Consider the following 7,621-nt stretch of genomic DNA (forward strand, 5'->3'; position numbering starts at 1 on the left):
ACATTATTTGCTGAAGTGCTGGACCACACCACTGAACAGTAATCCAGATGTGGAAAAAAAACCAAGCCTGAAGGACTTGTTTTACTGTCTGTGGCGTTATGATGTTTGCACACCTTTTAATAACCGACAAGGTGTTGCGCATTTTAGTTCCCAGTTTCTGAACGTGTTTGTCCCAACACAATCTACTGTCAATCATCACACCCAAAAGTTTAGCCTCTTCTCTTTGGGATTTATTAGGAGGTAGTTTATTTTTCAATATATACAACATAAGAATATGTAGAGAGGAAGGTGAATGGGCCAAATCAAGCAAACAAAAAAATAAATAAATTGAAAAACAATAATATAAGAGGTAGTTTTAGTGAAGATCCATTCCATAAACTAATCTTATTTGACCGCAAAACCGGGTTAAAATTGTGTGGTCTATGTATAAGGTTCTTATTTATTTTCTAAGATATTTGGAAAAATGTTGATGTCTAATCACTTTCTTATGAGTCTCCCTTTAAAAAGGGTTAGGGGTTAGTTAACTAATGGCTTTTCTAATGCTTTATAGATCATTTTATAAGCCGTCGATAGAACAACTTTTGGGTTTCCAGGTTGTGAAAACTCCCTTTGGCTGCATTATTTTTCTGCATATTAATGGACTACCAACATTCATAACTTGGGAAGCTCCAAATAAAGTAGTCTATGTTCTTACTAATGGCTTAAAATAATCTGCAAAGCATTCAGAGATTCAGTATTAACCATTAATAAAGCCATACCAGCAAACGGGTAACCTTCAGGCAACGTTCCCGAATGTTAGGCAAACAACGTTCCGCAAACGTTCCCAGGACCGTAACTTTTATAACCCCCATGTTGTCCTCGGGTCAAATTGACCCATTTTTCTATATCCATGTTCTTTTTAACCATTGAAAAAAAAACATTTTGGTCATTTTTTTTCAACATTATTATCATTCTTTCCGTCATTTTTGTCGGAATTTTGTCGGAGTTTAGATGTTTTTTTAATGTTGACATTTTCAGCGCTTGTTTCAACGGCTCATTTTTTGTGACAAAAATATTTTTTTTTACTGAAAACGAGTCAAATTTGACCCAAGGACAACATGAGGGCTAACTACCCAATTGTAATTACCCAAAACTGATTCCACACAACACTCTTTGGCAAGTACAAAATCTCTACTTTCATTCATTTTGGGGCGTCTTATTCAATTTTATAGCATTTGAAAAAAAATTGAAGTGGTTTTGAAATAGTATTGAGTAAAAGTTGACATATTCCAGTCTGTGATTATGCATCAACATCCATTCCTTTCATTTTAGTCGAAATAATTCCTAATTTCTGCTTTTCTAACTCAAACGTTAGGTATAATTTCCTATGAATGAGGTTTTTCACCATAAATTCCAAATCTAAAGTTAATAAGTTTGTGTTACGTAGTGTTGAAAACGTCAAAAAAACGTGACAAACATTGAAGAAAATCGTCAAAAGTGTTGACAAAAGGAACAAAAAGTAAGAAAAAGCGATCGTTCCCTTATGGAACATTAGGTAAACAACGTTCCGCGAACGTTCCCCGAACCATACGTTTTTTATTACCAAACGTTCCCAGGTCGTCAAGAAAACGTTCCTACGTAAGCAGAAGGCAACTTTCGTGCGGTGTCGCGAACGTTTTCTACGCTTTAACATCGCGAACCCAAAATTGTTTACTGATGACTTACAACTGCAACCGCTTATAAAGGGCGTCTCACGAGAAATTGGCACATTTACAACTTGTGGACTCGAGGGACGGAAAAAGTTGTCCATAACCCTTGTGTTGTCACCCCATTGACCATGCGACTTTTGTTTTTCCGGGTATGAATTTAAAATTGAAACCCATTAATCACTTTTCTGATGTTTCTGTCACTTTTTCCAATGTTTTTATCCCCTTTTTTCTGCGCTTTCTGACATTTTTGTTGTTTTATTCCCACTTTTTTCAGCTTTTCTGATCTTTTTTTCCACTTTTTTGTAGCGTTCTTTTATCATTTTTTTTCCAATGCTATAAAATTAAACCAATGTAATGAAAGTAGTGTATCGATCGTTTATTTTACTTGATATGAGCGTTGTAAGGAACCATCCTCGTTATTTTTTATTTATGACAATTTGGTTAAAAGAAACCCAAATTTCTGATAGAGAACCCTTTTGAAAATGGGCCAAATTTGACCCGAGGCCAACAGGAGGGTTAAAAAAACGTAGCCTACACACTAAACTGAGTTGTAATCCCAGTAGATGAATATGTTTATTATGAATGTGTCCAGATTCAGGAAAAAGTCAGTGCTCACTGTAACAAAAAAAGACAACGTTGTGCACATCCAATTGCTGCTGCAGAACAAAAAGAATGCATGTTCAGAGAAAGTGAGTGAAGTCTGAACAGATGAATGCTCCAGAAAAAGAACTTTATTTGTGCAAATGTAGGCCTTCCTCAGGTGTATTGTGACTGTACAGTGAGAGCCCTCACTTTGTTTGAGTGCTCTCACTGTCTATAACTTATCATCAGTCGAAATACGGCCAAAACAGCAAGTATATGTATTGCAAATAATCAGAATTGGTCCAGTAATAGGGGAGAAATAACTGGGCAGCTAAACGCAGATTTGACAGCGACCGGACGCCCATTTACCACACTAATCTATCAGCATTGCAGCTGCGCACTTTCCCCTTTCATGTGCCGCGTTCAAGTGCTCTCGAAAACACCTCGGAAGAGAACTTCATGTATTAAAATAAAACACACGCCATTCATGCAGCATCTTTCTGCTGAAACAAAAACTTGCAGTTTGACTTTTAATTTCACTGAATACTTAACGGTCACCGAATACACATTTCTGTTATAGTTTCCGAGCACAAATACTTAAATCAGCCTCAAGAAGTCGCTTTTACAACTTCACAAAGTCCGAACCAGAAACGTCAGAGGAGACCCTGAACGCATCATGATATCCTCCGAGTGAGCTCGCAGCATCACGTTGGTTAACGGTAATGTGAGTTAACGGGAAAGTTCAGTCTGTGGGTTGAGCTGTGTGTCGAGACGGGGATAGTTTTACCGGGCGTGTGTTTCCAAACTTTCAGAAGCAATGCCAGCCTTTGGTGGAGCTGTGCCATAAACCCGAAGGTAAGAGCCGAAAGGGAAGGGTAGAGGAACAGGTGCGGGATAAACTGCTAAAGGCTACGCCCTCGTGACCCCTCTGTAGTTTTGATTGATAACATCACGTTAGTGATATTAAATAGGTTGCTACACTACCCCTTTAGCTAGCTAGCTAGCTAGCTATATCCTACAAAATATTGACTTAAATAACTAGCTAGACAAGAGCAACGGGTTATTTAAAGTTTTCCCACAAATAAAGTTTTATTTAGCTAGCCCTTTCAAAGTCATAAGATAGCTTTAGTGTCTCAATAAATCCTGTCGTATATGTATTATTCATCACAGAAATGCATATTATAAGACGTAGCTAACTTATGAGGTCACTTAAACAAGTGACAAAAATACAGAATAAGAGTGGCTAAGATAATATATTAATATTAAATATCAGTGAGTAGAAACCTTTTTTTCTTATTGCTGGGGACCAGTTAAACCATAGTGTGTAGCTAGCCTACTAGCTAGTAGTATATATACAATTGGTGTGGCTCTACATTAGAAACACTAAAAAGTACACTGAAATATAATGTAATACTGATATATTACATGGTAAAACAATTGGGCAAAATCTTCCCCATGTGTTTGCATGTGTAACTTTAGACCTACTTCCACAACTAACTTTTTTTTTTTTTTAATTATTTTTAACGGTTTCTCAATATACTTTAACTTGTCAAATACATAACTTGTCAAACATGTTGGCATGTTTAAATTCAACTGTAAATTCACAGACAAGTACGGGACATTAGTGCAATAATATAAAACCATAATGTACATCCACAACTGTAAAATATCTCATGAGAATCACCACTGTAGGCTATTATTGTTAATGGCTATTTATATAGACATGTAATGTAACTTTTCTGAACAACGTTTTGTTTAACAGCAGCATTTTTTTGCCAGTTTCTTCTGGCTGAAGAAATACATTTCATAAATTAAATTGAAACTGGATGTCCACTTTTAAGTCAACTGTGTATTGATGTTTGTGTGATCCGGCCGGACACTTAGCAGGTCCCATCGATTTGACTCGGAAAGATCAATTTGCCTTCTCCCTGACATTTTCTGATAAGGTCTGCACTTCAGAGCCGACATTTATAAAAGCATCATTCATTTAGCAGGTTGTCGGCCGGCTCTTGTGTCCACGAGTGCTGGCTGCCTACAGGCAAGTTGACAGTTGCTGATGTGTGAGACAGCAGGCGTTGACGGCAGATACGCCCCCAGTGCCAATCCATTATATTTGATTACCCAGATGATATCGCTTATATCACTTTTCAGTAAGCATCCGAAAAAGGCTCTTTTTCGATTTTGCATGGCACTCTTTGTGGCTCCTCTCTTGATATGTTACACTTAATATTCATATATGCAGTGTTTTAGAATGGATAAAAATGAACTAACTTTGGGTCATTTCAGCACCACACAACATGTTAACACATGCATTTCAGATAATTCATTAGGGATGTAACAATACACTCCACTCACGATTCGATAGGAGTCACAATTTTAAGGACAAGCTGCAGACAAATGACTGAAAATGATTTCTTTATTTCTATAAACTGTGCAAAACAACAGGTGTGTCCTCCCATCAGTGACGTTGTATCGTATCTTTAAAAAAATTAAATACGCAAATACACTTTTTATTATTAAAACAGATCCCACAGGCCATTTAAAAATGGTGTCGCGATAAATTTTTCATCTCAACCGGTTGTAATCCTTACACATTTCCATCATTTTGAACCGATTTACAATGCATCGTTCTGTCCCTATAGTTCTACATAATCATGGCAAAAGCAATTGACTGTATATTAAAAGAGAACTTATTTTGTTGGCTATGAGTCGATTTACACGGGGAGCTGAAATACTTAGTGGACTGATTGAAAAATCAGCAACTCTTTTTTTTTACAATTTCTTTTTACTTTTCATCTGAAAAACAGCTAAATATTTGCCTGTTACCAGCTTAATGAATGTGAGTATTTTCTCTTCTCTCCATTTGCTTCTCTCTTTTTTCTTAAGTCAGTGGACATTTAATGTCTTTAGATTTTAGACTGTGGACGTTGTTTCATCTTAAATGTGTCCTTGACATTTTATATACAAATTAATTATCAAGAAAGATGTATCGGATGTAGATGTAGCAGATGCATCCATAAGAAAATAATGGTTATTTGCAGCCTTGTTTACAAGTTGTCCGCAGTATACCGTTTTTGTCTTTGGACGTTCTTGTCTTTCGTGAAATCTGGAAGATACAAACAATACAAACACTTAAGCTCACTGACACTTATCCTGAAATGGAACCCCCCACCCCCGTATGTGGCAGCTCAAGTAAACAAATGCTGCGGCATAGTATACATGTACAGAAACAGCATGGGTGCCATCGGGGGTGCCACAGGACAAAGGGCTATACAACACCTCACATCTCCTCTATGATCAATCAGTCAAACTGTATATTTGACTTTTTGTCCACTTGATTTTGGGAAGTAAAAACCTATGGATGGGTCTCTTTGACCTTAAGTGAATTAGATTGCTGTACCTCATTTAGCTAATAATGTAATTATACTATAAATGAAGCCAAAAGCTCCTGCCACATACATTAGGATCAGAGAAATAATGTAGGAGCTTGAGGTTACAGCAGTGTACGCTGTAATGGATATTATTTACCAGTCTGTGTGTGTGTGTGTGTGTGTGTGTGTGTGAGCAAGTGCGAGAGGAGAGTTAGTGCCTGTGGGGGTCTGTTTTGTTTTCATTGACTCCCATTGTGTGTTCAGGCCTGCTGGCTGCCTCTGCACATTTTGTTAACATGTCGTTGGTCTAAACTAGATTGTTTCCCTGAATTGAAGCGGCCGTGGTCAAGACTAAAAGGCACCACAAATAGTTTCAAAGGGAAATATAAGTTTGGGTTTTATTGACTTTTTCCTTGCTGTCATTTTCTGTTTTCATTTAGACTGCCCAACCATGTACATGAGCAATATGTTAACTTAGACTGGGTAATAAGTACAGATGTTTTCCTTATGAGTTACATCGGGTGGAAAAAATTCCATTTCAAAGATTAGTGATTGCTCACGGAGGTCGGGTAGTGATAGTCAAAGTGCAGGCAGCATTGTTTGTGCTGTTGGCACCATCACACGTCACAGCCAGCAGGATGGGTTTGTATATTTGGTGTGTTAAGGGCCGTCCACACCAAGAACCAAAACTCAAACAGTAACTATAAATATATAGTTTTAAAAATCGTTGTAACTCAAGTGGATGTCCACATCACAACTATAACGACAATAACAGTGCGAATTATATCGTTGGGATCACTTTCAAAGCAATAAGATGAACGATAGAAACACTGACAGCCAATCAGATTCCATCGGAGTTTACAACATGACACAGTGGAGAGACACACGGCGGAGAGATTTGTTTCACATAGGTGGTCAGTGGCGTGTCGGGACGATGCTTTAGCCCTGTGTATTTTTATACAGTAGTACTTTGAAAGTATTTCTCATATCACAGTGAGTGAATCTTGTGTTTTTGGATGTTGTTATTATGCTGTCGGTGTTTTTGTTCCAGGGCTCTGCACAGATCTGACACCCGCTCTCATCCCAGGCTCTCTGGAGCTCTGTGCGTCCGCAGTAGCCTGGAGGAGGCAGCATTCTGCTGATCCAAAAACTGATCCGATCTTTGACTCGAAACCGTGATCCAAATCGTGAGTTTGGTGATTCGTTGCACCCCTACATCGTTATAGATCTCGTTATGGTTATTGTTCTTGGTGTGGACGGCCCTTTATTGATGTGTCTGAAGGTCACCGGAATATTGCATAACTGGTGATGCTGTCTGGGTTCATACTGAAGTTGAAAGTGCTGTTCCTTCTAAGGTGACATGGCTGCCAGTGGCTGGGCAGGGTGTCTCAGGTAATGGAAACCTCCGGAGCTGCTGTCTGCTGGCTGTCAGCTGTTTGTCTACCGAACCCCTTTCTGTCCACCTTACCTCCGGCCCCATGCGGACTCTCTCTGTCCACCTACCTCTTTCTTATACAGTGCACCGGCCTGAGGCACACTGTAAAAGGAGAGGCAGGAGAAATCTCGAGAAAAGGAAGTGTAACGTTTATAGCAGAGGCCGAATGACTCGAGGGGGAGAAACGAGAGCTGAGAGTGGCTTAGAGATGCCAAATGGATTATTTAGAGTCAAAGTGATTAGAGATGCGGGACATTGACCTCTCTAACTAACCCCCCATATCTCAAAAGGCCTTTTCTGAAATCTCACAGTATGTACTTCATGCTATACAGTAGTAGCATGGTCATATGGTATAATATTATGCCATATTGTAGTTATAAATCAAATAAAACAAATGCATTTGTCACATCATTATTAAAGTACAATGTGTAGTGAGCTGCTACATATTTTGAAATCTAAATTATCTAAACAATATAATACTTATTCGCATGAAACCAAAAGCTATTCAAAAAATGAGATTATTATACTCGCGCACACACACACAC

The 7,621-nt window shown here is 38.3% G+C and overlaps 1 protein-coding gene across 8 annotated transcripts in view; it reads left to right on the plus strand.

The window, feature by feature from the left end:
• Nucleotides 1–2,959: 2,959 nt before the first annotated feature.
• The window catches only part of slc8a2a (solute carrier family 8 member 2a), a 27,503-nt gene continuing 22,841 nt past the window's right edge, over nt 2,960–7,621 (plus strand). For 7 of the 8 annotated variants that reach the window (XM_032533071.1, XM_032533076.1, XM_032533074.1 and 4 more), the window contains exon 1: nt 2,960–3,125. The gene's annotated coding sequence lies outside the window, so the exon portion shown is untranslated. Of the gene's footprint in view, nt 3,126–6,692; nt 6,829–7,621 lie in introns of all 8 variants that reach the window. The other variant, XM_032533072.1, reaches the window with a different exon arrangement.

This window comes from Etheostoma spectabile, chromosome 13 (assembly GCF_008692095.1).
Source record: "Etheostoma spectabile isolate EspeVRDwgs_2016 chromosome 13, UIUC_Espe_1.0, whole genome shotgun sequence".
NCBI classification, from domain to species: domain Eukaryota; kingdom Metazoa; phylum Chordata; class Actinopteri; order Perciformes; family Percidae; genus Etheostoma; species Etheostoma spectabile.